Source organism: Zootoca vivipara, chromosome 7, assembly GCF_965207765.1.
Source record: "Zootoca vivipara chromosome 7, rZooViv2.hap1.1, whole genome shotgun sequence".
Lineage (NCBI taxonomy): Eukaryota > Metazoa > Chordata > Lepidosauria > Squamata > Lacertidae > Zootoca > Zootoca vivipara.
The window spans coordinates 35,863,821-35,885,432 of NC_142590.1; the positions used below are offsets into that span (position 1 = coordinate 35,863,821).

Below are 21,612 nucleotides of genomic sequence, written 5' to 3' on the forward strand. Positions count from 1 at the left end.
GTAACTTCAAGCCACTGGTTCAGGTCCTAGTCCCCGGAGCAGGAAAAGACAAGTTTGCTCCATCTTCCGTGTGACAGCCCTTTAGATATCTGAAGATGGCTATCATATCTTTCCCTGGTCGTCTCTTTCCGAGGATAAACATACCCAACTCCCTCAACCATTCCTCATATAAAAATAGGAGTTAGTTTCAGGCTAAAGCATGCTTCACCCCACCCTATCCTTATGCCTCTTGATGCACATATAATGTTCAATCTCTTATTCAACAGCCCCCTGCCCAGACTGAAAGGTACGGTTGATTCCCTTTTCCATCCACCTAGGCATCTGCCCATATGACTAGATTCTTCCAGAACAGCATGGCAGAACTGTGACATTACTAACGATAAAAGAAACCCTTCACCTTACTGTTCCAGAATACAAAGGTTTTTGAGATTGATGTTTGTATGTTGTTTGAAGTTGTAGAAAGGAAAAAATGTGGAAAGGGAAGGATGGCAACAGAACCCACTGAGGCTGCACCATGACAACCCCTCTGTGGCTCCATATTGCCCTCTGGTTTTAAGCTAATACAAACTTAACTTTGAGCACTAAAGTGGAATTAAATGTGGAATATAAATAAATGCTTGAGTACAAAATTTAGAACTCTGAAAGTGAATGGAAAGGGTTAACATGGACGAGCACAGAGCAAAACCCTCACAAAACTAATTTCAGCTCCACTCTTCCTTCCTCCTCCCCCTCCTCCCCTTCCCTCCTGCTTTATGTTAGAAACTGTATGATTTTATTCATTCTGTACATCACAGTTATATTTCATCCCTTGTTTCTCTGAAATAACATTTTAAAAGTGCCAGTTCAAGCTTCTGTTATAAGAAAGAAAGAAAGAAAGAAAGAAAGAAAGAAAGAAAGAAAGAAAGAAAGAAAGAAAGAAAGAAAGAAAGAAGCACAGTTCCTGTGAGCTTTTGCTCACTTTAGAGTACTGTTCCTATTACACAATAATGTGTTATTTTGTTGAATTCTGGCATCTATCTCACTTGTCTGGTCAAGAGCCAAAAAATTAGAGTGTGTCAGTCCACCAGTTCCTCTGCAGAGAAGCTCTCTTCTCGCCCAGCGAGTGTTCTGTGCTCTTGGATTGAGGCCAGGAGGGGAAATCCATTTTACATAAAGAATGCACACAGCTCAAGTGCTCGGAGACTTTTTACCTACTAAAATAACTTTGTGGACAAACGCCAGCCTGCTAGACACGTTCGGCGAAGAACATTTGGCATCAAAAACAAGGTAAAGTAATCTGTAGAGGTAACAAAGTTTTTAGAAACAAGGAAATGACTGTAAGTGCATTCGTGGCATGTCACATGATTTGGCACAGACTGTTCGATTGGCCGGAATTGAAGTAAATACAGCCGCCATGTAAGGAGTCTGAAAGCTTCGCCCTTTGCTGAATTCTTAAAATGGCGGACTCACTGCGCTCCATGAGAGGCAAAACGAGAGCCAGTCTCAGATTTTTCTCCCCCTCTTTCTGCCTCTCTGCTGAAGTTTTTATAAACCTTACAGATTTGAGTAGAAACAGATTTCTCACAACTTGCTCTGCTTCTCAGTTTCACAGTTCAGCATACACTCAGGCTCTGTCAAAAGCTTGACAGCGTTCCAGGGAAAATATTAACTGTAAACTTTCCAACAGGAATTAAAGGAACAGAGCTCACATCAGGATGTCCCTTTTTAAAAAATACATATATGACTAATGTTTATACAAATTTGTAAAGTTTATGCTACAGAATATAAAGTTAACACTGAAACAGACTCAAATGTGGTTCTACTTCACCGTGTCACGAATGCAATTAAAAAGGACACACATCCTCTTTGGTTAAGAAAGCCCACAGTCCTCTCCCTCGTTCTCGCAGGCCTGACCAGTTGAACACTGCATGCTCTGATGTATAAATATTTGCCTCTGGCTAAAGTTCAAGCAGCCCAGTGTGGCTGCCAGACACAACAGAAAACCAACTTCCAAGGGAAAGTGTTTACTGCAGCACTGGCCAACGAAGCCACTGCCAGCAAACAATCAAGTCTGATTGGCCCAGTCCTGAAAGTGCTTATCATAAAGTACCTGGCCAGCTGCCACAGTGGGACTCCCACCCCTTTTATTAATGGCTGATTTATCTAACACGGCTTTGCCACAGTTAATATGTTTATTAACTAATGACAACCCAGTCTTGTCAGTTCTGGGAGGTAGGGTGAGACACTTTCAACATCTGTCCTGCCTTCTCACCTTCAGTGCACTTTTTGAAATTAACCCTTTGTTCACGGGGGGGTGCACTTCAATTCTGCCTCAAATAATTCAGTGGCTAAAATTAACAGGAGACTAGAAGTACTAGCGATACACATAATGACAAGTTTCTTGGAGGCTATTTTTGCACAATTGTTCAACTCAACCTTGCATGCAAGCCACAGGTGACCAGGGATTCCATGCAGAGAAGTGAGTGGGTTGGCAGAGGAGCCTTTGAATGCTTTCCCCTTTCTGTGCTTTCTGCATAAAAATATGTATGCTGTTGAGGGAGGGAAGTCCCCCTCCTCCCTGAGCAGAAATGTGGCTATTCGTTCCTCCTCTTTTGCCAGCTCACAGCAGACTCGTATAAATAAATAAATAAATAAATAAGGCAGTACCTTTTGGGTGTTTACCCACAATACCACTTTGCCTTGTTGGACTCTTGTATTTTGCTTGCCTGATGAATCTGAATTTGAGAAAGGTACTAAAAGGATTAAATGGGTCTCTGGAAAACTGAGGCAGTTCTCATCTCAGTTTTTTGTTTAGGAATCGCTGGTGCTTCGCACGGCACCGCGATCAGCCATGTGAAGAGGTAGCAGACCATAATGGCTGAAGAAACCCTCTGCCTGAAAGCAGAAGATAACGAAGATGTTTTTGGTAACAGTCCCAAAATTAAGCTTTTAAGTACATGTGCTGAGTAAAGCTGAGAGGAAACAAAGTGCACTTAAAGCCACTGTGGTGCAGTGGTGAGACTGAATGTCAGATGAGGACCAGAAGACCAGGCTGAAGCCGCCACTCAGCAGCACAGATAACTCTGTGACTTTAGGCCAATCACCAATTCTCAGTCTAAACGTCCTCACATGATTGCTGTGAGGATAAAATAAAGAATGTGTTCATGTACGCCACCTTGAGCTAATAGGAGGAGAGGTGGGCTGTACGTGAAACAAATAAGCAAGTCCCACTGCAATCAATGGGTTGGTCTAGATTATGTGGACCTGTTCCTCAAACTATTGCATGTGACTTCCTACAACAAATACTTAGCACAGCCACCTATCTCAAAGCCTTGAGCAAGTGATTGTGCAACATCTTGCACTAATGAGGAAAACTATTAGATTTCAATTCTCTATTTTTGCACAAGGATCTTGCAATAAGTTGAAAATGGATCAAACCTCATGTGACTTAAGTGCCTGGCTGAGTATTTTAAGTAAGCTACATTTAAAAATACCTGGTGGGAGCAGAGGAAAAGACAGGAAGCAGGACCACTCCATTGGTTTGGCTCACAAGTCCAGTTTCATACGGCTTCAACTCTTCTCCCTCAGATGCTTCCATTCAAGCTGATCCTTATAACAACTCTATAACTTTAAGAACCTGCATCTGAGTTTCTTTGCCTCTTCCTCATACCTTCCAACCCCCTTCTCCATGTGTATAGTGTCTTTTAGACTTTAAGCCTGCAGGCAGGGATTGCCATGTTGGTTATTGATTGTATATAAGCAACTTTGGGAATACTCTGAGAGGAATAAAAATGCTAAAAAATAATAAATCCCATCACATTGACTTGACATGGAACCTGATGAGCCTTGCAAATAAGGCCATAATATGTTTGACCCATCTATGCACGCATGCCAACATGGTCTACTATTTGTGATCTAAAAGAGAGAGAAAATGCAATTTCCTTGCCTAGTTGCCTGAAGGCAAGGTCCTATTCTCAAGGCTAAACTTAAGGCAAGTTTAACTTTCTCCAGATTGTGTCCAGTGTGTAAACAAATCCTGCCTCCTCCAATTGCAAAACAACCAGGAAAAGAAAGTAGGCATGCCTCATGTCTCAGAGGAATTGTTCAACCTCCCACATCTGAGCATGTAAAGTATTCAGATAATCAGATACCTAGCTCAGCATAAGCACTTTCTATATACAGTTCCAGAAGCTTCAAGAAATATATACACTGGTTTGTGTAGCTATGTATTTCAGATAACCAAGACTCAGTCAGGGGGTTTTCTACTGTATTTTAACATCTCCTCAACTCACTGGCAACATAATCCTTCAATAAATAATGCAATGCTTCCCCCCAAACCGCTTTTTCAATCTCTCTTTGCTATCAGTATTATTCTAAGACAATGATGAAAATAACTTTTAATGGGGCATGGGCACATCTCCTGCTTATTTACGACTCCTCCCCTTCATTGCCCAGTGCCCCAGAATGTATTTTCCTTCTCAGTCCTTTTGCTCCCCCACTTTCCAAGGGTTTTTAGTCTGTAGCTATGTTCCCTTGCTTCCTCTTCTGCTACAGAATTTAAACGGCCAACATCTCTTTAAAGCAGGGGTCCCCAAACTAAGGCCTGGGGGCAGGATGTGGCCCAATCGCCTTCTAAATCTGGCCCGCGGACAGTCCGGGAATCAGCATGTTTTTACATGAGTAGAATGTGTCCTTTTATTTAAAATGCACCTCTGGGTTGTTTGTGGGGCGTGCCTGATGTTTTTACAAGAGTAGAAAGTGTTCTTTTCAAGGGCGTACCCACCATGCGGCAAGTTAGGGCAGCTGCCCTACTCTAGAAGCAGGGCTGGTGGGCAGAGGCGGAGCACAGCCCGGCGGAGCGCGAGTTCGCCATTCCCGCCGCACCGCGCCGCACCCTCCCTCCAGCTCCCCGGCGCGCCCTCAGGCAAGGCCAAGCGCGGCGGGGAACCAGGGAGCGCGGCGCGGTGGGCGGGAACGCCGAACTCGCGCTCCGCTGGGCTGGGCTCCGCCTCCGCCCACCAGCCCTGCTGCTAGGGAGGGGCACAGCCCGGCGGAGCGCGAGTTCGCCGTTCCCGCCCGCCGCGCTGCGCCCTCCCTCCAGCTCCCCGTCGCGCCCTCTGGCAAGGCCAAGCGCGGCGGCGAACCAGAGAGTGCGGCGCGGCGGGCGGGAACGCTGAACTCGCGCTCCGCTGGGCTGGGCTCCGCCTCCGCCCACCAGCCCTGCTTCTAGGGAGGGGCACAGCCCGGCGGAGCGCGAGTTTGCTGTTCCCGCCCACTTTGTGGCCCCTCCCCTTCCGTGCCTTGGCCCCTCCCCTTGCCCCCCCTAGTTTTGATCCTGGGTACGCCCATGGTTCTTTTATTTAAAATGCATCTCTGGGTTTTTTGTGGGGCATAGGAATTTGTTCATATTTTTTTTCCAAAATATAGTCCGGCCCCCCACAAGGTCTGAGGGACAGTGGACTGGCCCCCTGCTGAAAAAGTTTGCTGACCCCTGCTTTAAAGCCTGTAGTGAGGCTATGCATACACTACTGTAGCAAGGCCTACAAATGAAGCCACGCTCCAAGTTCTATTAATTGTAGATGTCCAGCGATCCTCAATAAGGAACAGTTCATTTTATGTGGTGGCCCTGTTCTGTGGAACTCTTCCTGATTGGATGCTTGACAAGAACACTTCTCTCTTTTTGGAGTATAAGGAAAGATTTCCCACTGCGCCTTCAGCACTTAGATCAGTGGTTCCCAACAGGTGGTCCGAGGACCCCCAGGGGTCCGCGAGCTATGCCAGAGGGGTCCGCAAGATGCTATTAGAATAAAAAATATATTAAATATATTTCTTTTGATAACAGATTTTTTGTTTTGGCCGCTTCCTGCATGAGCACAGTCTAGCGCAAAACTAGAATTAGATAGAGGCAGTAGTTCTGCTGTATGCCGTTAGGTGGCACTTTACAAACACTACTGTTTTGCAAAGAGGCAGCGCGCACATTCTATTAACGCTCACCTCCCCAAGATGCTTTGCGCGCATCGGCTTCATTTGTGCGCTACTGCGCAGGTACCCTGTCTTCTCCATTCCGCTCCCTCCTCCCTGGCGCGCGCTGCCTCTTTAACTCATCTCATTAAGAACTGAAAATTAAAACTAACTGTATACTGATGGAGTACTCTGTTGTAACTGTAAAAACATATAAATATAAAATATAAAAAGACTCTTAATTTGGCTCTCACTTTTTAATTTTAGGATTAGGAATTAATGGGGGTCCTTGTCACAATAGTGGCTCGATGAGGGGTCCTCGAGAAAATTTTGTTGGGAACCCCTGACTTAGATGAAGCAATTCATTGGTGGTGGTGCTTTGCTTATTCTGGTATTGCATATTGGTTGTTCTGACTTTTTCTCTTTTGCTCCCTACATTTATTTTTAGATGCCGAATTGTTGGGTGTTTTTTTAATAGCACACTGCCTTGGGAGCCATTATGGCTGTAAGGCACCCTATAAATATGTTAAATAAATAAATAAATTAAATGAACACTTCTGTAGCAATTCTCTGGCTAATGAGATCATCTGAAACGGCAGTGGCACCCAAAGAAAATGCAAGGTGGGCACAACAGTGGCAAGAGAAACAGGAGTGGTAGTCATCATAAGCGGTGGGAAAGTCAGGGAGGAGGCTGTGGGAAGGACAGGGTGCTAGTCTAGAGGCAGCGTTGCTTGTTAAAAACTTACCTAGGTCAAGAAGACAAGAGGGAAATTATCAGAGTTATAACAGGTATTATCTCAGAAGTGATTGATTCCGAGCTGATATCATCAGGAATGATACTCCTCTGCCTTTTGCCCTCCCCTATAACTACACTCCCTTGCTCAGCAGCTAGGGTCACTTTCAGGTCAATGTGTACATGAAGCCATAAAAAAAAAAATCCTGCTTCATTGCAATGACAAGATAAAGACTGCCCTAGTGTTGATGAGGAAAGGTACTCTAGGATGAACCAAGGGGCAAGAAGAGAACTCTTAATTACCCACTGGACCTTAAGCCAATCAGGAACGGCTGGACCTGCTTCATCATTGATAAATAATTGTGAAACTAAACAGAAGGCAAGCAAATTTAATCTGTCGTACTGTACTTTTGGAATCCAGAAGTGGAACAAGGCAGAGTTAAACACAAGTGTAAACTGAAGAATCACTCCTGCAAAACTTGGTGACATCCTATAGACAGATTTGCAACAATTTCTTGGTATTTATTTACTGTCAGTTTGAAAAGACAGCAACATTCATTGTGTTGCATCAGAAAGAAACAGAGTATACAGTAGTATACACTTCCAAGTTTGTTTACAGTTTTCTGACTGAAAGAGATTCAAGTAATTTAAGGCAATTTAACTTTCATCCAGTTTTGCCATATCGAAAAAAAAATTATTGGAAATAAATATAGCTTCTTAGATTGCTGATGGAAATGTTTAAATAAAATGTATATATGCTGAAACACTGATTGCCATTTTATGTGTTGTCATCTCTTAACTGGTACCAAATATAGACTAATAAAGGATTTCATCATCAGTTTATTTAAATCAGGTTGTTAAATTCATTGAAATCCCTTGTTTCTTTCTTAAATCTGGGCTTAAGTAGCTGAAAATGAAAACTGTAAAAATGCAAAAAAATATTCTGCTATCTAATCTCATTTTCTACCGTTTCCTTAATATGAGTCTTAACAACTCCACTTGCCTGGTCCAATCTGTCTCTAAACCACAAATGGTCTGTGATGTCACTACTGTCGATCTACTTTAGACCTAAGTATCCCAGCACTAATAGTATCAAGAGTGGCTTCCAGGAGGCCTGAGTGAATCATGTGAAAGAGGATCACAGAGGAATGTTCTGTTCCCACTGAGAACAAGACAGAATTAACTCTGAGAGATGCATCCTTCTGTTGCTCTGTTTGTCAGAAAGGTCAAGATGATTAGCTCTTGTATACTCAGTACCAGACATCAAAACAAAATATATGTAAAACCCTAATCTATTTTAAACAGACCAGGAATACACACTGGGAAAGGTAACCTAAGTTATGTGTACAGAGGGACAGCTTAAAATGAAATAGCTCTATTTAATAGGTGGCCTACAAGAACAAAAAGATGCTCACCTCTTACAATTTCAAACACCACAGAGAGAGAAAAAGTTTAATCCTCTTGTGCAGATTATCTATTAATCAAATTACATACACACCCCTATTTTAAATCATAACTTATTTAATACAAGTAGAATCTGGGTCCTTTCTTTTTATCAGTAGTGTCATATGCAGTGCAATCCTGTCCTCATCCTACTCACAAATAAGCCCTATTAGGTTCAAAATGAACCAGTTAGTCTCTAGTCAGCATGTTCAAAACTGCAGCCTCTGAATTGCAGAATTTACTTAACAAATAATCATATAGTTTAAAAGTACACTACAAACTGTCCTCCTGTTGAATGAGCATACTGAAATGATTGAAACTGTACATGGGTGTAGCCAGGATTTATGTTAGAGAGGGGCAGGCTTTATGTTGGGGGGGGCAGAACTTCAGTTAGTTAAGATGTTTTGTTTTTTTTACTTGATTGGGGGGCAGTTGCCTCTGCCCCCACCTTGGCTATGCCTATAAAACTTTATAAACTGCATTGGTGGAGAACTCAGATCTGACCGCTGAGGTGTTTCTCAAATCTTAAATGGAAATGGTTGTGATCAGACCTTGAAAAAATAGATTTTAAATTCATAAGCACCAGAATCAAATGGCCATGATCTAAAGCAACAATGCATGTAGGAATTTTCCAATTCTACATACAATGCACCAAGTACATGTGGACTGGAAGAAAAATGAGAGGTTGATCAGCAGAATGGAGACTGCAGAAGGAAAAGGACTGGCTTGTGCAGCAAAGCTGGTCTCCCAGCAGCAGTTACTGCTTCTTACCTGGTGGGGAAAGTTGGTAGTGAGGTTGAGGTTGCCCAGCCCTGCCCTTGCAGTGACACCATTGCCAGGATGCAGGCTCTGCGATGGCAGCTCCCCATACTGGCTGCTTTGGGGCAGAAAACTAAGGATAGTGGGATGTTACATCCCCTGCCTCTCAGAAAGAGTATCACAGCGAGGAGAAGACTCCCTAGTCCCAGAGCAATTGGAAGAAGCATGCTTTCTCCTTCCCTGCCAAGAAGTACACTCTAAAGTACAGACCTAGAGAGAAAACACTCTATGGCCCCATTCATCAGCCAGAGGACTAAAGAGAGCTGTCAGTGTGTGGTGTGGTTTTGTTTGTTTTTGTACTGTTGCGATCTGTTCTAAGTCACCTTGAGAATCATTCAATCAAAATCTTCTAAATAAATAAATATGTATGGATTTTTTAAAAGATGGAAAGTTGCTCAGAAGCAATAATTGGTAGACTGAATGGTCCTAGTCTATAAATCCAGAGCTTGAGAGATTTTTCAGTGGATATACAGCTTGGATGAGGAGCTGAGGTCATCCAGATGTGGTTGGAGTCCAGCTCCCATAAGCCTCAGCTTTCATGGTCAAGTCTGATGGAAGGGGTGGTCCAATGCTATCTGGAGGGCCATGGTTCCTATGCCTCATGTAGAGTTTCATAATAGCAAGGACTCCCCCATTGACTGCAATGAGGTACTAAATGGTCATGTACACATATAAATGTCCCAAGTATTGCTTTGCACAGGAAAACCTTTGCATGTGTAGGAATGCCCCATATTTGTTTGGGCTCCTAAGCCCACAGGGATTCTCTAGATTGGGACTTTTATTTTATTTTTAAATTACTGAAACAGCATATGCAGGGAATGGATACAAAATGTGATACTGCATAAAATCCTACAACATGTGCACCTAAAGGGTACTTTAAAATGCTCAAACAATAATCAAATAAAACTAACAGCATAAATATTCTATCCAATTGTGTTTTTCTTCATTGTGCATTAGTGTAAATATAGACAGAAGTAATCAAAATGCCAGAAATATAAATATTCGCTTTAATGCCACAGAATCCATCATTTTCTAGGAAAAGGCTTAGCTATGTTATTTGCAATTCCCTCACTGCACAACAATGTACATTACTGTCTGTAAGCTCTAATTTGGCATAGCGCATCATTAATGACCTGAATGGTGGCTGTTTCACACATACATATTTAATTACAACAGCTGAACAAATTACATATTTATGCTTTATAAAGGGGATTGCCAGTCTAATTCATTTGCTATGCATGCAGGTACAGGGCTCCATCTGCAACAGCATCTGCACAACAAGAGCTAACAATTATCCATTGTACAGTGAGTGTATCTGGTGAAACCTGTAAGAGATGCAATCGCATTAACCACTCCACTACATACATGTCATTATTTTTCTCAATGGCCCCAAATATTTTAAATAATGGATTATTAACCATAATGATGCCTTGCATGTCTCTCAGCCATGTTCCCCAAAGCACTTTACAAACAATAATGAACAAAACCTTGGAAAAAGCCGTTTGGAGGGTGGGGGGGGGGGAAACCTCAGTGCTGCTCTCCTTTATGGGCGAGGTGACGTGACATCAAGGTGGCATGGCAAGAGAAAGGGCAAGAAAACATTCACATGTTTCTGCTTCTCAAACTATTTTAAAGAATAGTAGCCATGTTAATCTGTTGCAACAAAAACAGCTAGGAATCTTCTTGTGACTTCTTAAATACTAAGTTTTAACTAAGAACCACATTGGCATAAATTTCCAGCCAGGTATTGTGGCCTGCAAGGTGCTGGAAAACCCAGTTTTTGCAGTTCTAGTAAGGCAGATAAAAACAGACAGATGTATGGGAGACATGCTGGGCCAGAATGCATAGCCGGTGGGGTGCTAGATCAATCATTTATATCACGGGTGTCAAACGCAAGGCCCGGGGGCCTAATCCGGCCCGCCAGACCTCGTCATGTGGCCCGCGTAGCCGCCGCCGACAATACCCGCTGACTGTAGTTCTGCAGCCTGCGATTGGCCGAGGGTCAAAACCGGGGGCGGGGCTGCAGGCGGAGGCCCGGGCGCTGGAGCCGCGCTGACGGCCTTGGCCAGGGAATTTCAATTTCGAATGAGGCTGAGGGAGGCGGTGGCACAGCGGCCAGACGGGGAAGTGAGATGCAGGAGGAGGAGGAGGAAGCCCGCCGAGGAGGTAGGAAAGTCCTACAGGCGGCGCCGGCAAAGTTGGTGCCGGGACGGAGCAGCGCTGGATTTTTTGGGGGGGGCGGGCTTTGCTGTTGTCTCCCGAGAGTGAGTGAGACGGCACTGGGGAGCCGCTGCCCGCCGCTTCCCTTCCTCTCCTCGGCTGCATCCGGGAGGTGGGCGAGCGGGCGGGCGAAAGGGACGCGGAGTGAGGGGGAAGTAGGCGAAGCGCAACAGTCGCTCTCTTGATGGAGCCGGGTTTCTCTTCCCTCTTCCCCCGTTTTCTCCTCATAGACACTTGGGAGGGTGCCTGGCTTTTGCTCTGCCCCCGACCCCCGAGCCGCCCTTTGGCTTCTCAGTTCCGGCGGAGCTGCTTACCGGGGGCGGACGGGAGGGAGGTGGCGACGACGGCACGGGTTCCTGCTCTTCCCGCTCTGCCGCCGCCTCCTCTCAGCCCCTCGTGATGTAGGGCTCCAGATGGAGTCGCCTCGCGGTTTGAGTAGGTGGGAGGGGAATTTTTTTTGGGGGGGGGAGGTTTTCAAGCCTCCTCTGCCTGCAGTCCCGGTAGGGAAAGGCGGCGGCGAAGACGACAACAGGTGGGGGGAAGAGCAGCTCTGAGGCGAAGATGCACGTCTGCTGGGGCTGCCGCCGCCTTCCTCCTCGGGAAATCCGCTGCCCTCCCTCAGCGCGAGGGGAAGGGACTCTGGCGCTGAGGAGGGAGGATGCAAAAGCAAAGCAGGGAGTTGGCGCTGCACCGCATGTTCCTGCCCCTCTCCAAAGCATGGGGTGGGTTGCAGCGTGTGGCAGCCTGCCTAGCGGGGTTTGGGTGTGCGCAGGGCGGGAGAGGGAAGCCTTCTTTCCATCTGCAGGTTTTTAATCCCAGCAGTGGCTTTCTCCTTCCTGCCGAAGGTTTAGTTGAGCCCCCCCCCCCCGAAGCTGTCGATCCCCACCTTTTGTTCAAATTTCCCTCGTTTACATCCCCTCCCACACACGCGCCACGACGCAGGAATGTGATCCGCGTGGGGGTGGGAATGAGCTTACATTATTACAAAAAACAGTAATAATTGAATGCAGTGACAATAATTTATGATAATAAAGAGTGGACACATAGTCCTACAGACACAACCGGCCCTTTGAGGGTGACCAAACTGCTGATGCGGCCCCCGATGAATTTGAGTTTGACACCCCTGATTTATATGTTTCACTGACACTTCTATGAACCTTGAAATCTTGCTTACTTTCATTAGAAAAAGAGGTGGCATAACCTAAGGGACTGCTTCACATCCATTCACTGAAACAAACATTGCAATAACATTATAGTTCTTGGCCATAGAGAACTCTGCCAATGCAAGCTTAAGGGTGCAAACCTATGCAAACTTTCAGTCATTTAGTACCGTACTTTGGAGAAGATTATGGAATCACAAAATATAGGCATCATGCTTTGATTTCAAATATCAAATGAGTGGGCGCCTTCCTCTGAAGTAAATGGTAAATTCTGATTTTCTGAGCCAGGTACATTTTATTTTGATATAGTTTCAATAATATGTTTACTTTTGTGGGCATCTGTAATGTGGCACATAGAATCACAGAATTTTCAAGGCGGAAGGGATTTTGGAGGCGCCTAATTAAACCTTCTGGCCAATGCATGAATATGTATACAGTATCCCTGACAGGTGACTATCCATATTCTGCTTAAATACCCCCAGAGAAGGAAAGCTCAGCACCTCCTAAATTGATCTGTTTCACTCTAAAACAGTTCTCACCATTAGGAAGTTTCTCCTGATGCTTAGCCAAAATTAGCTTCCTTGCCACTTCCAGCCATTAGTTCTAGTCAAGCCCTCAGGAACAACATCTCAACATCTTCATGCATACTTTGTTTCTGCCTGATTCATACTACGTTAAGATGAATGTGAGCTAAGAATTTTGTAGGATCCAATCCATTGTATTTAATAGAACTTTATCTAGGTAATACAAAATAGTAATATCATGAGTTGGGTAGGTATGGCTAATGTGGATTCAAGGTTGGAAGGGGGAAATGATGTAAAAATGTAAGTCCTACCTTTCTTCTTCAGCATTCTCATTCATTTCATGGTACAAAAAAACCTTATCATGAATTTAAACTGGTATATTGTATAAGCCAAGGGATACAGAGAATAATGATTTGAGAAATGTGAAAAGGTATCCAAAAAGCAAATTACTTTTAAACAATGAGCTGGAACAATGGAAAAACAAATCAAGAATAAGGTCAAAAATTAGAAAGTAACAAGGCTAAAACAGATTACAAACTAGGGGGAAATGATACATTCTAATGATTCAATATGGTGTCAAAGGTCAATGCAATTTCTGCATTCTGCATTCTACAACACACCAGAAAAACCAACATTTAATCTAGTTGATTTTCAAAAAAATAATAATCTTAAAACCCATATGATATTGTTGTCACTCCACATACAATTGTATATGCAGAGTGACTAACAGAGGGCCTCCTGTACTCCTTCATGTACTCTTTTCCTGCTTTCCTCGCCTCAAGCAGAAGGGAATGGTCCTATATTCATTTGAAACCAGGAGAAAAGCCCACTTTCTAGGAAAGGGTGGGGGAGCAGTATGGATCTCTGTAGACATAAGCATGCAGATTGTGTACACAAGTACATCAAAACAAAACCACAAGGAGCACCACCAGGTGTTTAAGATACACCTGTCTACTCGACTGATATGTGGTCTTTTCTTTCTACAATATCCACTGATCTATTTAACAATCAACCTACACAATACAGAAAATTCCTAATCCTTCAGTTGATGCTCAGTGTTGTAGCCTAGTACACAAAGTATCAAAGAATAGCCACCAAACTAATTAGGGGACTAGAGAAATGGATTAAATGATGAACACTTCAAAGAGCTAAACGTTTACAGCTTGATTATGCAATAACATCAGAGAAGACTCTAAATATTTAATAGTATAAACATCAAGAAGAGTAATACAGGATGATAAAACTAAGAACTAAGTGATTAAATTATGAAAGGAAAAATTATTGTGGAGATTTAGAAAACTGTCCTTGCAATAAGATAGACTGGGCTCCAGAAGAATCTCCCAAGGGAAGTGGTTAAAAACTAAGCCGGACAGTCAATACACAGAGTAAATATGCTGTAGGGAGCAATCATGTAATAGCAGGACACAATGACCTATTAGATCTAAATTCCATGGCTGTGTGAGAATATTAAATAGCACTAGAACATTAATATAGTTCATTTAATAAATTCAGTGTGTAGCATGAGAATTGCATTATAGAATGTTCCTTCAACAAAAAAAGAAAGGAAAGGAAAACAGGCAACAAATGAATGAAATTGTTTCTCATTATCAATTAAAGGCAGTCTTTAGAAACAAATAGCTTTAAATAGCCTTTTCTGCTGGGTTAGCTACAGGTCAACATTTTGTTATCTTTGCCTTAAATGTGCATGTGCTCATTAATTAAGGGTGAATTTGAAAATATCACTCAGTCTTCTTGTTCTGGTGGTCATTCAGAGAAAGCGAGGGCATTCTCCCTGAGGATTCAGCGATGCTGATGCTGCTCTGAATCCCCACTGGGAAGTGTACTGTGCTCTACAGAACAAAAGATCAGCTGTCCTAGAATAGATGGTTCATGTGGCAGAGCCAGTCTATCAAATCATCAGTTGTAGAATTCTTTCAAGGAGGGCACCATCGTTTCTGGTTATTATCCTTTGGTAGTTCCAATGACAGTGACCCATTTGGCCTTTCTTCAGTCGACAAAGCAAAAATCCCTCCTGCAGTTAGAGTAAAACTCAGTTGCAGATACTAACAAGTCCTCAGTCATAATCAATGCACCAGAGAAATCCTACCAAGAAAAATATAGGAGGGACCATGGTCTTGCTGTATCAAAAACCTTCCCACTTCTCTAATTTAAGTAGTTATACATAAAGGCTTTGCCAAGGAAACCCATATTGTGTTCAAAGTTATCCCAATCTACATACATTGTTTACCTTCCAAAATTAATGCTGTGAATGTTATCTTTAGAATCTATAGAGCTGGTTCTGGGGATAATAAGTGGGTTAGAAGAAACAGGAAGGGTTTGGAATTTGATAAGAGGCTCTTCATAGTTCCACAGATTTTGGAGAAGGCTGGTTGAACATTTCAAATTCACCAATGAGGGCTAGAAACTTGCATTTTGAATGTGTTTAAAAACACACAGAGATCTTTTCAAGAAGCCAAACACTGATTTCCCTATTTCAATTTCACTACTACATTTTAGGAGTACTCTAAATACAGACCACAAAAACACAAAAGTCTTTTACATCATGCTGTTCATTATTAAGCAACAGAACTAATTCATTGGAGCATTCAAGTGTTTAAATTTGCTGAATAAAAATCATTATGTAATGTAAAATAGAGACAAGTGTGCTGAGATGTAATTGTTTAAAAAGAAATGGCTTTATCTGTGAAAATCAATATCAAAACTAATTTCTCCAACATAATCCAGATTAACACTGCATAAGATCATCTACTTTTACCTACATGCCCTGTTTCAATACCTCAAGTAACCTTCTCAACTCTCTAACCAGTTCACTTAAGGAAGGGGAGTGCATCTACAGCTGCTGAACTGAGACAGGGAGGATTGTTAGTTAAGTGTATAAGAATAATTAAATCAGCCTCTTACGTTGTCTTATATAAAGGACTTTGAGAAATCCAAAAGAACTGACAAATGAACCCTTGTTAAAGAATAGCACATCTCAAACTAAGGTCACCTGCAAACTGGGATTAAGAGGGAATACTTAACAAAGCTTTCTGAGAAGCTAACATGAGGTCAATGCTTTTTCAAAGGTCTGTTTGCCTGAAATATGCAGTAAATCAAGTTTAGGCAATGTTCCTTCCACTAAATACTGAACAATCTGTGGGGCTATGCTTCAAAAAACCTGATTTTAATTTTCCAGATAAAAGCAGGCACAGAATTGTACACACTCACAGCTGGAACATAAACTAATTCACTATTTAGATTATCTCCCAAATCAGATGTACATTATATTATACATCAACTTCACACTACAGTGTGTTAATGGTATCAGGAAGCAAACCAAATATCTTTTTAAAAGTATAGTAATGCCTGACTACATTATGCGATCAGCAGGTTTAGGATTCTCTGTATAAGATTTTTAAATACCCACTTATCCATTCTAGAATACTCAGAAAATTCCTTCTAATTATAGAAATAATTCTATCTACAGAACATTTCTTCTGCCCACCCCCATTCACTGAAATTGCTAAGAACACCTGCATAACAAAAACAAGAACGTGGAGGACATCTTGAACGAATTCAGGTGTTCCAGGTTTTGTCTATTTTAAGAAATCACCTTACTCTTTACTTATTGCATAGATGCATAGGGCCATTCACAAACTGGGATCTACTTGATGTGATAAAACAGGGACATACTACTTTGTTAGACATATCCTACCCTTCTTTCTAACAGGTAAAAGGTGCAAACCTATACTGCAACCCTATACATGTGCTTTGGGTGGGACACTCCAGAATTTTCAACTACAGTGGTACCTCTACTTACGAATAACTCTACTTACGAATGTTTCTACTTACGAACGGAGCTCCGTCCGCCATCTTGGATGCGGTTTAGATTTTTTCTACTTACGAATTTTTAGATAGGGTTGCTTTGACTTATGAATTTTTTCTCCCAATGCATTCCTATGTGATTCAACTTACATTTTTTTTCGACTTACGAATGTGCGTTCGGAACGCATTAAATCCGTAAGTAGAGGTACCACTGTAGTTCAAAATGGCGCTGCCAATATTTTTACCACAACCAGAAGACTGGTTCATATTGTAGCACTGTAGAAGGTATGCTGATTACCAATTTGTGGAACCTTTCATATGCCAAACCTGTGCTCTATCACTAAACTATGGCCCCTTCCAAAAAGTAACATGTTCATAGACAAGTTGGAACTTTTGAAGATACATTTCCTTGTTCCATACTTTAGAGATGCTATTGACTCCAAGACACACTGCATTCATTCCCCCCCCTTCTAGAAACAGTACAGTGAAGGTTCCAAATTGAACCACAAGGGTCACAGGCCACAATGTCATCACACACTAGTAGTTAATTGACAGTAATTCCTCAGAGCATATACATTGGACCTCAAATAAATTGCAATGGAAACACTATCTAAAATAATAGGAAGAATTGATCCTAACCCCTTTACAATGCCATGGATTATTTGCTTCAAATCACAAGTAATACAAAGGTTCTTAATTCAAGCTCCTTTGCATATTCCTGATTAAGCATTAAAGCCAAACTTCCATTAACCCAAGGCCTATTCTGTGAATTAATTTAAAGGCATATATATATCCATTTCCCCAAGTTCTTTAATGATCTTTTCAGATAAACCAATTATCACAGTCAAGAAGTCATAACCTTTTGAAATAATTCACCAGCAGATTTAATGTGTTTCATTTATGCTTTGGTTACAGATACTTTATAAGAATCTTACAAATAACTAATGGAAAAACACTCATTCCATACTTGTTCCCATGATCTCACAAAACAGGTAAACAGATTCGGAAAAAAATGAAGAAGGCAACAATCAGAATAGATCAAAGATCTACACAGACTCTCAGCTTCCCAGTCTCCTGCCCAAGCAGTGAAGTACAGAAAGGAACATCATCCATTAGGCATGATTAAAAAAATAGTTTCTTACAGGCCACAATGGAAATCCATTGTATACAGAGTCATGGAGATCAGGATGGCAGTTATTAGCCTAAAAAGAATAAATGTATTTTATTTGTAGAATAAAAGAAAAATGTATACCCTATGGAGATGGTATTAGTACAATGGTTGATCGAGACAAGCAATATCAAACCTTCATCTTAATAGGATATGCATCCCTGGAATCTCTGAGTTAATCAATCTGGCTGGGATCTTCTACCTGTACCAGCTTGGAACAACAGAATAATATTGGACTTGAACTCTGCTTATGAACTCTAGAAGAAGCATTGATAGTAAACTAAATGTTTTATATTGGACAAAACTGGATTTTTTTCCTTCAGCATGTTACATGACAGATATGGCAGTCACAGTTTATCAGTTTTACTGAATATATTGTGAGTGAAGCATTGCAATAAATTGTCTGGAATGTCAACAGAGTACCTATTAATTGTTAAATGAATTTGTGTTTCTACTTATATATGGAATAAGATCTAAGGCTGTACCTTCTGTCCCTTTTATGTAGAGGGTATCCTAAAGAAAAAATGAATTCCCATAGACTAAAGTCTTTTGGACAAGCCTGATACAAATACACTAACAAGTACACAGTACTTTATTGACATGAGGTAATAGTAGTAAAAAATAAAAAAATAAATTTTCATTTTGAACGAAATTCTAAACATGTAATTAAAATACTCAAAAATATATACATGAAATAATAACTAAGGGCCAAGACCCGTCAATTGGAGTACTCCAACAAAACTCCTTCATTAAACTGATTTATTCAGGTTGTAAAATCTGCCCTGAACCCCCCTCCCTGTTTTTGCTGTGTTGCTTTCCTGCTTTGGATTTGTTTGCATTTTAATGCTTCACTTCCCCGCCCTACACTAAACAATATGATAACTGAGGCATTGTTTTCTAAATAAACGGACAGCTCCCCATCAGCGAGCCAGCCATGCAAAAGGAAACTGCTGATAACTGACTTTAAAAGAAAGATTCTCGACTACCGGCCACAATTAACATCTTTTTTTAATGAACCGAAAATGCACACACAATGGAGATATTGCTGTGGCAAATGCCATCAGGCCTTCTGGTATATGGTTGCCCAGAGTTAACTGGGTAAACCAAGCCTCTTCTAATCTTTCTGAGAAATACAGTATGCCTGAGGTTTCTACGTTTCTGGGCAATGACTACTATTTAACAGACAGCCTGCAAAGAAAATGAGCAAGAATACTGCTAAAGTAAGACTTTTACTTGAACACAGTTTATTGCTGTTGTTGTTTTGCAAAGTAAAACATAGCCTGCAGTTTTTTCTATTGCTGCTCATAGTTTTTTTTCTAAATCTAACGCTTGTTACTTAAACATGACCAATTCATAACACGTAGCAAGATTTACATTGATTATTTTAGACATTATGATACCGTCACTCGTTCTGTGCTTTCATTTAGTTAGGATATATGTGAGCAAGAAGTTTGGGAGTGAAGTAGCATCAAATTGGTAATAGCCCAGATACTTCTTGTGAACAGTTATATTCTGGACAGCTACTTTTTATAGGCTTCTTCTCTATATCACCTATTTCTTCGCTGCCTATGACAGCCATTTTTTGTTGACACCTACAGGCACTTTTATCAAGATATGAGTACCAGCAACCCCCACCCCCCAAAAAATCCCCCACTGCTATAAAGAAATAATGACAGCAAGTGTGATGCAGTGTAATGACAGTCAGATACCCAAGTTCAAATGTTCACTAGCAACTTTAAGCTGGTCGCTTCTCAGCTTGACCTACTTCACAGTTTTGAAGTTAAAAATTGAAGAAACCCATGTATGCTGTATTTAGCTTCTTGGGGAAATTGTGAGATACGATGGTAATAAACAAACTACCAACTTCATGTATAATTCCCCCCAATGGGGAGAACTATCTGGGCCCCAACTGGACCTATCTGTTCATTAGTTCTTTCCCCTTCCAGCTGACAGTACATTACCCAATAGCAAGTTTGATTTCATTATTTACTCAGGGATGGTTTGTCAATGAACTCTAAATATTCTGTTATTGAAACTAAGTGTGGTCACCAGGATTTCCAAGCTTTGAGTATCTAAATAAGTGATCAAGGGGTGGATCAATAACTAATAAACATGCACAACTTGTGGAAAAAATGTGTTTTGTGGCTGAAGTCAAAAGGAGAGCTAGGTACAACACACCCTGATAGGGGAAAAAGAAAAAGAAAACTCTAATACTAAACCTAACACCAGTAACCAGGCATCTAAATCTAAGACCCCTGAATATGAGATCACAGCTAAGGAGAGCAATAAACTTGCCTTCAAAAAGCTCACATGCTAAAACTGTTCTCAGCACCACGGTGAGTTAATGGCTCTAGGCCAGAGGGCTGGAGTGAACCTGTTGGTCCTTGCTACCCACTATGAACCACTGCAAGATCTGTTTTACCTCTCAACTCTACCATAAGGCAATGTTAATCAGATCACCACTTTTTATTCTTCATAGAGATTGTTAGAAAACTAATTTTTAAAAAATGTGCAAAGTATTCTTGATTGGGACAAGGTGCTGCTGAGATTTCCTCATTTTTTGTGTGTTTGAATGCTCCAACAAGCCTTCAATGTGTGATTTTAAATAAGCAGCTTTTAAGGTTTTATACTGTATGTGCTATTTGAATGCATTATGCTATGATGCTCTGTATGTGTTTACTTGAAATTGTTTAAACTGGAATTTTTATTGAATGATGTTTTAGAAACAATGGTAAATAAACAGATGTAAAAATGGAGTCATAGTGCATTCATGGATGTACACAGACTGCTGGGATTGAATTTATGAAACTTGTATAAACAAAACAAAGCTTTAAAACACACCCTGCAATCATCAACTTTTGTATTAGAGGGAGTAAGCTTTGTGACATGACTTTTTGTGCGACAGTTGACTGAAGTGTGAAGCATTGCCCCTATTTATCTCATCACAAATTTCAGTAAGGTGACAACATGCTATTCTGTGCCTAAAATGGTTCCATATGTTGTCAAAGCAGATGCAGGGCAGATGCATCATGTAAATTAATGCAGCTGAAGCTGGGCAGTTGAAAGTTTCAGATACCTCAAATCAGAGTTTACCTGCAGCAGACACCTGGTGTATGCCTTCTCTTAATGGAAGCTTGATATAAAGAATAGGGATTATGGGTAAAAGTAAAACAGCTAAATGTGGAGACAAATTTGTGAAAATGAGTTTCAAATACACTCAGAAAAGCAGGAGAAATGGTGAGCCCCTAATGCTTTATAAATGCAATCAAAGTGACAGCCTTGCTGCTTATTTCTACTAAAATCCCTTTCAAGCTGGTTTTCCTAATGAATATAAGAAATATTGATTTTAAGCTATGTACATTCCCAGAGACAATACAGACGAACTTAATTATAATCAATAACATTTACAGACAGTGATGCAACCCAGCAGAAATGTTCTTATCCAAAATAACAGCAAGCATATTGTTCCACATGTGGGTTTTTTCTACTGCACTACAGTTCTATGACCTTAATAAATATTTTATGGTATATAGTGAATAACCAAGTATCAAGATGGCATATTTTAATGGCTAGGAAACAATAGCCTGAAAGAGTTTACTAAAGAAAATACATCTGTTCATGCTAAGTGACTTCTTGCCTCTTTACAGTTCTGAGTACAGCCTAAGCATCTGCAAAATCTGCACAACCAGTAGCAAAGGAGTTTTTAATCCTTCCCATTTTGTCCCATGCTTTCTAGAATAGTAATGTAAAGTATACCCTTCCCCCTTCCCTAATGTGGAA

The 21,612-nt window shown here is 41.3% G+C and overlaps 1 protein-coding gene and 1 long non-coding RNA gene across 7 annotated transcripts in view; one reads left to right on the top strand and one right to left on the bottom strand.

Moving 5' to 3' along the window:
• The window catches only part of NFIA (nuclear factor I A), a 281,924-nt gene that overhangs the window by 181,150 nt on the left and 79,162 nt on the right, over nucleotides 1–21,612 (bottom strand). The window lies entirely within an intron of this gene.
• Nucleotides 1,071–20,588, top strand: LOC148685039 (uncharacterized). The gene is made up of 2 exons (XR_015951032.1): nucleotides 1,071–1,266; nucleotides 17,657–20,588. It is a non-coding gene; the product is annotated as an uncharacterized LOC148685039 (long non-coding RNA).